The sequence below is a fragment of the Lissotriton helveticus genome, chromosome 4_1 (assembly GCF_964261635.1).
Source record: "Lissotriton helveticus chromosome 4_1, aLisHel1.1, whole genome shotgun sequence".
Classification (NCBI taxonomy): domain Eukaryota; kingdom Metazoa; phylum Chordata; class Amphibia; order Caudata; family Salamandridae; genus Lissotriton; species Lissotriton helveticus.
In genome coordinates this window covers 1,190,207,154-1,190,213,456 of record NC_136063.1, presented here as the reverse complement: position 1 = coordinate 1,190,213,456, position 6,303 = coordinate 1,190,207,154, and the positions used below count along the sequence as shown (strand labels likewise).

The 6,303-nt window shown below is 47.3% G+C and overlaps 1 protein-coding gene across 1 annotated transcript in view; it reads left to right on the top strand.

Moving 5' to 3' along the window:
- Window positions 1-2,804: 2,804 nt before the first annotated feature.
- CDH18 (cadherin 18) overlaps window positions 2,805-6,303 on the top strand; it is a 2,258,828-nt gene continuing 2,255,329 nt past the window's right edge. The window contains exon 1 of the mRNA XM_078687769.1: window positions 2,805-3,392. The gene's annotated coding sequence lies outside the window, so the exon portion shown is untranslated. The remainder of the gene's footprint in view (window positions 3,393-6,303) is intronic.

The window sequence follows — 6,303 nt, the reverse complement described above, 5'->3', positions numbered from 1 at the left end:
ATTGAGTACATTTTTTTTAATAAACGGGTAAGCATTTATTTGCAGTTTAAATGAAGTTATGAAGTAACTATATTGGTGTCCTGCACCACCTAACTTTAGTTAATCAGCAAATAAATGCGTGTCCGTTTATTTAACATTTTTTGAGACCTCCTTACCCGCTGCTAGCGTCAGTGCAGCCCTCGGTCACACCACAGACCCTACTTTGTGGCCACTGAGCAAATGTTTGCGAGTACCCATGGCTTAGGTAGTACTTGTTTATCTCTACGACAGCAAGGCCTTGGAAAAAATCCTGACACTACTGGTGCATTCCTTGCGGGTCAAGGGCATGTGATGTCATTATCCTTAACGTGGCTTACTTCTTGAATTTGGGTAAAAATGACAAATTCAAGCCTTGCCGTAATAGTGGAAGACTGTGGCAGAAGGCAATCATATAAACATGCTGCTGCGGCATATTTCACGGCTCCCTGGGGTGCCATTGGCTCCCAGACAGACAAGCACGTGCTCAGCAGCCAGTCACAACAGAGCATCCAGCTTTCGAATGTTCATCCAGTATTTACAAGCCTGTGTGAGTTTCGTTCACTGGTTAGTTTGACTAATGGCATGCATATGCATTGCACGTTTTGATTTCCCGTTGCAGCTGCTGGGAAAATGCTGACACACCTGAAGATGGTGACCGGCTCACCTTAGAAATGTACATTATGCAAGCCAGGAGCATAAACGGAGGCTGAAGGGCATGCCACGCCGGTGACATTTTGACAAGTTAACGTGCATGTCTGATAAGGAAACCTGATGGTCCCTCTTGCTGATACCTCCGAAAAGATCTTCCTGAAGTAGCTTGGTAACATCCATTGACAAATGAAGACCGCACCATTAAAACGGGGGTGCACTTTGATGGTCGCGCAGTTCGCCCAGTGTCTGCAGTAGTTTATGCCTTCTCTCTTATCTGCTTGCAAGCAATGCGCCACCCATCGCCATTCATGCCCACTCTGTTAAGTGTTGCCACACCTAGGCGCTGGGGGTGCACGTCGAGAATTATTGCAAAAGTTTTCTATATTTGACAAAAGATCTGTTAGTCATTTGTTTTCTTGCTATAAATAATTCCAAGGAGGCGCTGGCTTTTTTCGCTAGTCTATCATACCCCGCTCCCATTTCCCGTCCCCCATCCACTAAATACAAACTCACTATGCAATAGATGTTCCAGGTGCATGCATGTTCTGGTCTATTCATGGCTATTTGGTTTGTTTTGCATATTTCTTTTAGTGCCGCCCCTGTGATGTCCTGGCCGTCTCTTTTCGGAAGAGACTGGCACTGCAGCGCGCGCATCCTCTCTGTGTGCGGTGCACCTTGCTCTGTGACATCCAAAATGATCCTTTCTTTCGAGGCGGTGGCTCAGGTCATTCATTCTGCGTGGCTGGGTCAGTGGACCCTCTCACCTGAACGTGTAATATGCACCGCTGCCAGCTGGGTGGAAGTGCGCAATACTTGGCGCACCTGCTCTCGAGTCATTAATAATAGGGGCTGGCCGCATGTTGTATGTGGGGGGTGTACAAGAGCTCATTTTTGCTCCTTTCCTTTGCATGCTTATTGTTGTTGTATGTGTGTATGCGTGAACTGCCTGCTCAGTGTCTCTGTTCGTGTATGTTCAGTGCGGTTTTTTTTATCATATCTGTGCGTGTTGCGTGTTTGCTTTGTGCGCGTGCCCGTTTGTCCCGTGCGTGTTTGTGACTATATATCTATAGGTGTCTGTGATGTGTCCACGTTTTCTTGATGTGTTTGCGTTTGTGCAGGAGGGCGTGTGCGACAGAGAGAGAGCGTGTCTAGGTGAAAATGCAGCCCTAATGCCCCATGTGCAGGTCTGGAAGAACGTGTGACTGACATTATAATGTCCACAAGCGGCTAACATCAATGTAGGAAGTGCAAATCGGCATTTTCCTGTTAAGTGTATATTTATTTTTCGATAGGACGAATAAAGCATTTCACCAAGTGCCTAATATGCAGAAAATCAATCAAGGACATCTTCCAGGTGAGTTCTCAAAGGCACTGCTGGACGGAGGGCTGCTGACCAATGAACTCGAAGTTAAATGTCGGGCAGGCTGTGGCGACTTTTCCCCATGAAGAGATGAAAACGCATTACCGGCGTGTCACCCCAGTGCCTCGGTGCTCGCCGTCTTCCGTGCACTCCCACTCCATCTGACAGCCGGGCGCCCCGGAGCCCCCCGCCCTGCTCGCAGAATTGATAGGCTAACTGCCGCCGAGTCCTTGCTGTCATTTCTCAAGAGCCGCACCACTAAGGGTGATTTCCCCCCTCTCCGAGTGATGCCGGACGCGGGTGTGCATTAATCACCCTCCGCGCGGAATGACTTTGCTGAAGGAGGCTCGCGAGGGCCAGCGCCGCGCCTCCAGGTGCCTTCCAGCCTGGGAGGAGGGCTCGAGCTTTGCCACCGGGAGACGACTGAGGTGAAAGAAAAACGCCGGCGAGAAAGGGGCAGGGAGGGAAAAGGTAGAGACGGAATGGTCGAAAGGGAGGGGGAGCAAGGGAGGCAGGCAGACAAGCAGTTAGTGGCAGCCAATCGGCGGCGCCGCTCCGGACTGCAGAAGCGGAGCCCGGCAGCAGCCCAGGCGCGCGCTGGAGGTGCACAGAGCTGAGGGAGGCGGACGGACTCTCCGAGGAGCGCGAGCAGCTGCGCCCACAGCACCCGCGCACCCACGCGCCACCTGCGCGCGCTCCAACTTCATGGCCAGCGGTTAGGGCGAGTCAGCCCAGGTAGCCCGCAGCACGCTCGTTGTGAACTGCTGCTGACAAGTGCCAGACACATCTTGGCCAGGGGCAGCACAGGACGTGAGGATCTTGTCACGCGTGTGCTGCTGCATCCTTCGGATATGGCTTTGGTTCCTGTTTGAGTAGTGCCCTGGTGATTTTTTTTCCTGTGTGTGCTGATTAATATGCGCTTGTCAGAAGGGCAGGCTGCGTCTCTGGATCGTGCCCGTGGTGTTATCACTCCGGCTTCTCCCGCTAGCTCCTTCAGCAAGTTGTGGGGATAGCGTGCTTGCTGTTTTTCTTGTCCGAAAGAATTAAGAACTTCGCACTCCCATTTTGGTCGTTGTATTATTCCAATAGCTGTTTTCCTGTGCCATCCTTTCTGACACGGATAGCGGTGCCCAGGCTGCGGGGGTGCGTTGAACAGCGGAGGAGGGTCTGTGGAGGTCGGGATAAGACCACTGGGAGTGGAACCTGGATTCCTCATTGCAGAGGACGGTGACAGGAGGAGATGACCGTCTCTGTCACTCTGTCCTTGCCACCCTGGGGTTAACAAGAGCATAGCAGGGGACTTTCAGCGCCTGCCTTACACAACTGTCCCAAGACAAGCCTATTTCGTGGATGACCCGAAAAGGTACCTTTATATTATTTGTGAGTATAAATTGCCAGATGCGGGTTGTGTTGCTTCGTTTCCTGAATGCATGACATGTATCTTGAAACTAAAATGAGAGGGGAGGCATGAAAGAGATGGCGAGTCACACAATTGTATCAGGTTGATATTTGGACTTAGAAAGTCATAGAAAAAAAGGTTACTAATACTATAGGTAAGTGGATTAATTGAATTCGGGCGTTCATTTTAATCCCCCCCACCCCAGCGGTCAGATGCTGGAATCGTAGTCGCCGATAGATAAAGCTAAAAAAAACAGATCTGTCGTCAGTTGGCGCTTTAAACGGCAGTCCTTCTTACTAAAAGTTCATCATTGGTTCCATACCCCCAGGTATTTTCAAGACCTGGGTTGTTTACTTGAAACATAAATGATGCTGCCTTTTAGTTTTAAGTAGTCTCAAAATGATTTATTTTCTTGTTCACATTGGAAGTGTCCCTGTGTATAAATGAAAGCTTGACATTTCATCTGTAGATTGACGACAAACACTGGGCCTATTAAATGGTGCATCTTTCTATATGTGCCTTATACAGAGGACGTAATAGTGAACTATATAACGAGGAGCACATAGAAGACACGAAGACTTTGGACTTTAATGACAATCACATGACATAACACAACATAACATGTCACAACAAAACATAACATAACATAACATAGCATACTATAGCATAACATAACTTGCCATAACATAACTTAACATAACATATCTTAGCTTAACATAGCACAGCATTACATAACATAACAGCATAACATAATATAGCATAGCATAACATAGTTTAACATAATACCATAACTTGCTTGCAATATTATGACGTGCTCTACCACCTAGCAGACTGTGGTAACTGACTAGGATATTTTGATTAGTGTGAGACTAACCCTCTTATCTAGTTGCTAGTATCCATACAGATAGTGCAGGTCTGAGGTGCTCGATCATTGTGCCAGTTTGGACAGTGTGCTCTCATTTCCCCACTTTGATCCTTTCACAGTGTCGCAGCTATCACGTGACTACCTGCTACAGTCAACAAGACATCATGGTGGGCATTATATATCCACCAGCCAGGCCTATTATCACGAGTTGCTCTTCCTCTGAAGACAGTGCCATATGTCATATGTTGGAAGGGGGGCACCCCTCACGAGACCATGCTCAGCCTAAGGCCTATCATGTCTGTGAGATGATAAATTCTTAAAGGCCCATTGTACCATTTTGTACCAAGCACTTATTTTTATGTCTCTGTTAGAAGGTTATAGGGGTTATTCACAAATATGTTACTGTGATTATCTGTGGTTTACTCTTTAATCGCTTACTCCTGAATTTCAGAAGTTAGTTGGGTATATTCTTGGTTTCTCCTGGATTGCTCCTGGGATTCCGGAGAAAGCCAGGAGTACTACAGGAGTAAATTACAACGAAATCTTTAGAAATAGGGCCCCCCTTTGCCAATTTAGCTTGCATTATCGAGTGAACTGGGAACTAGTAAATCAAATGAAAAGATAGTATGCAGAGTCACTTGGTCTGAGCACTATTGAATACTATATACGTCTGATCTTCAGTACAGGAATGTACTGATAGGTGCACAGCCCAGGGAACACACCTAAAGGGATGTATTATTCAATCGACCCTCTATCAAATGCCCAGGGCCTTCATGTTGACACCATGCAGTAGAAAAAAAGTGTTGGGGCCATCTGACCTTTGCTCACATAACACCCTGGTAAAACCAAATGTGCCCCCACACTCGTCCTTGTGAATTTCTTTTTGTTGCCGACATTTGGGAGAGCCGGGAGGAAGATGAGGGGGGGAGGATATAGGAGTGGCATCAAAAAAGAAAACAGACAAAAAGCAAAGAAGGACACCAGTAGCCTTTAGAAACAGTGTTTAAACACTTTTCTTCGGACTCAGGTTGCAGGGAAACTAGAGCAAGTAACTGATGCGCCTCTCTGGAGGCCAGCGCCCTGGGCAATTGTCCAGCTCACACGTGCCAAAGGCAATACCTACCTACCAGTGTCACTGCCCAACAAAGGAAAAGAGAACTGCAGTGCAGAAGTGAGCAAAATAAGAGTGAGTGTGCAGAATAAGATACTCTATTTTGGAGTAGCTGTCGTGCTCTACAAATCCTTATATGAAAAAAATAAGAGTGAACGTAATTTGTTTTTTCTTAGCAAGTGTGGTGAGAGTGAGAAAATGCTCAATGCTAGAGGCGTGAGGTCACCAAGGGATGCTGGGCTCCTAAAGCAGTGTGCCAGAGAGAGTTCAAGGGTAAAATGCGACCTTGCAAGCAAGTAAATAATGAGCAGCCAGCGTTTAAGAACTACTCGATTGCGCCATAAAGCAGTCCCTGACAAGACATCAGTCAAACCCCGACTCAGGCCAAATATAAACCATTGTAATTTTTCTAGCGGGAGGACGGGTGACACTAGGAGAAAAGCAGACACGGGTGTGAGAAAACGGCCCACGTTCTGCCGACCTTACAGGATATTTGCACCAGTTGCAAATTTGCCAAGACATCGTCGGCTGGTACAAATGAAAAAACTGAACAACGTAGACAGGAAAGGTAATAACAAACTATGACCCATGCGTGCTCTGGGGACCTGACATAAGCTTTACGTTTCCTGTAGAAACGAGCCGGGCAGTTTCTGTATCATTTTATGTCTATTCTTACTACGGTCTCCCCAAGCAGGGGCATTGTTGATAGCGATCTGCTCACACGTTCTTCTACTGAACAAATTCCGTATTTGACCCCTCCCCCGCCTTCTTTGCTTCCTAAATTTGAGATTACTGGACATGATTCCCACTGTTCGGGAAATGCGCCATTTATCGAAGCCCCACGTGCTTCACGAGAACGCTATTAAGTGACATTTGTAATCACTGTGAGAAAAGCGCGT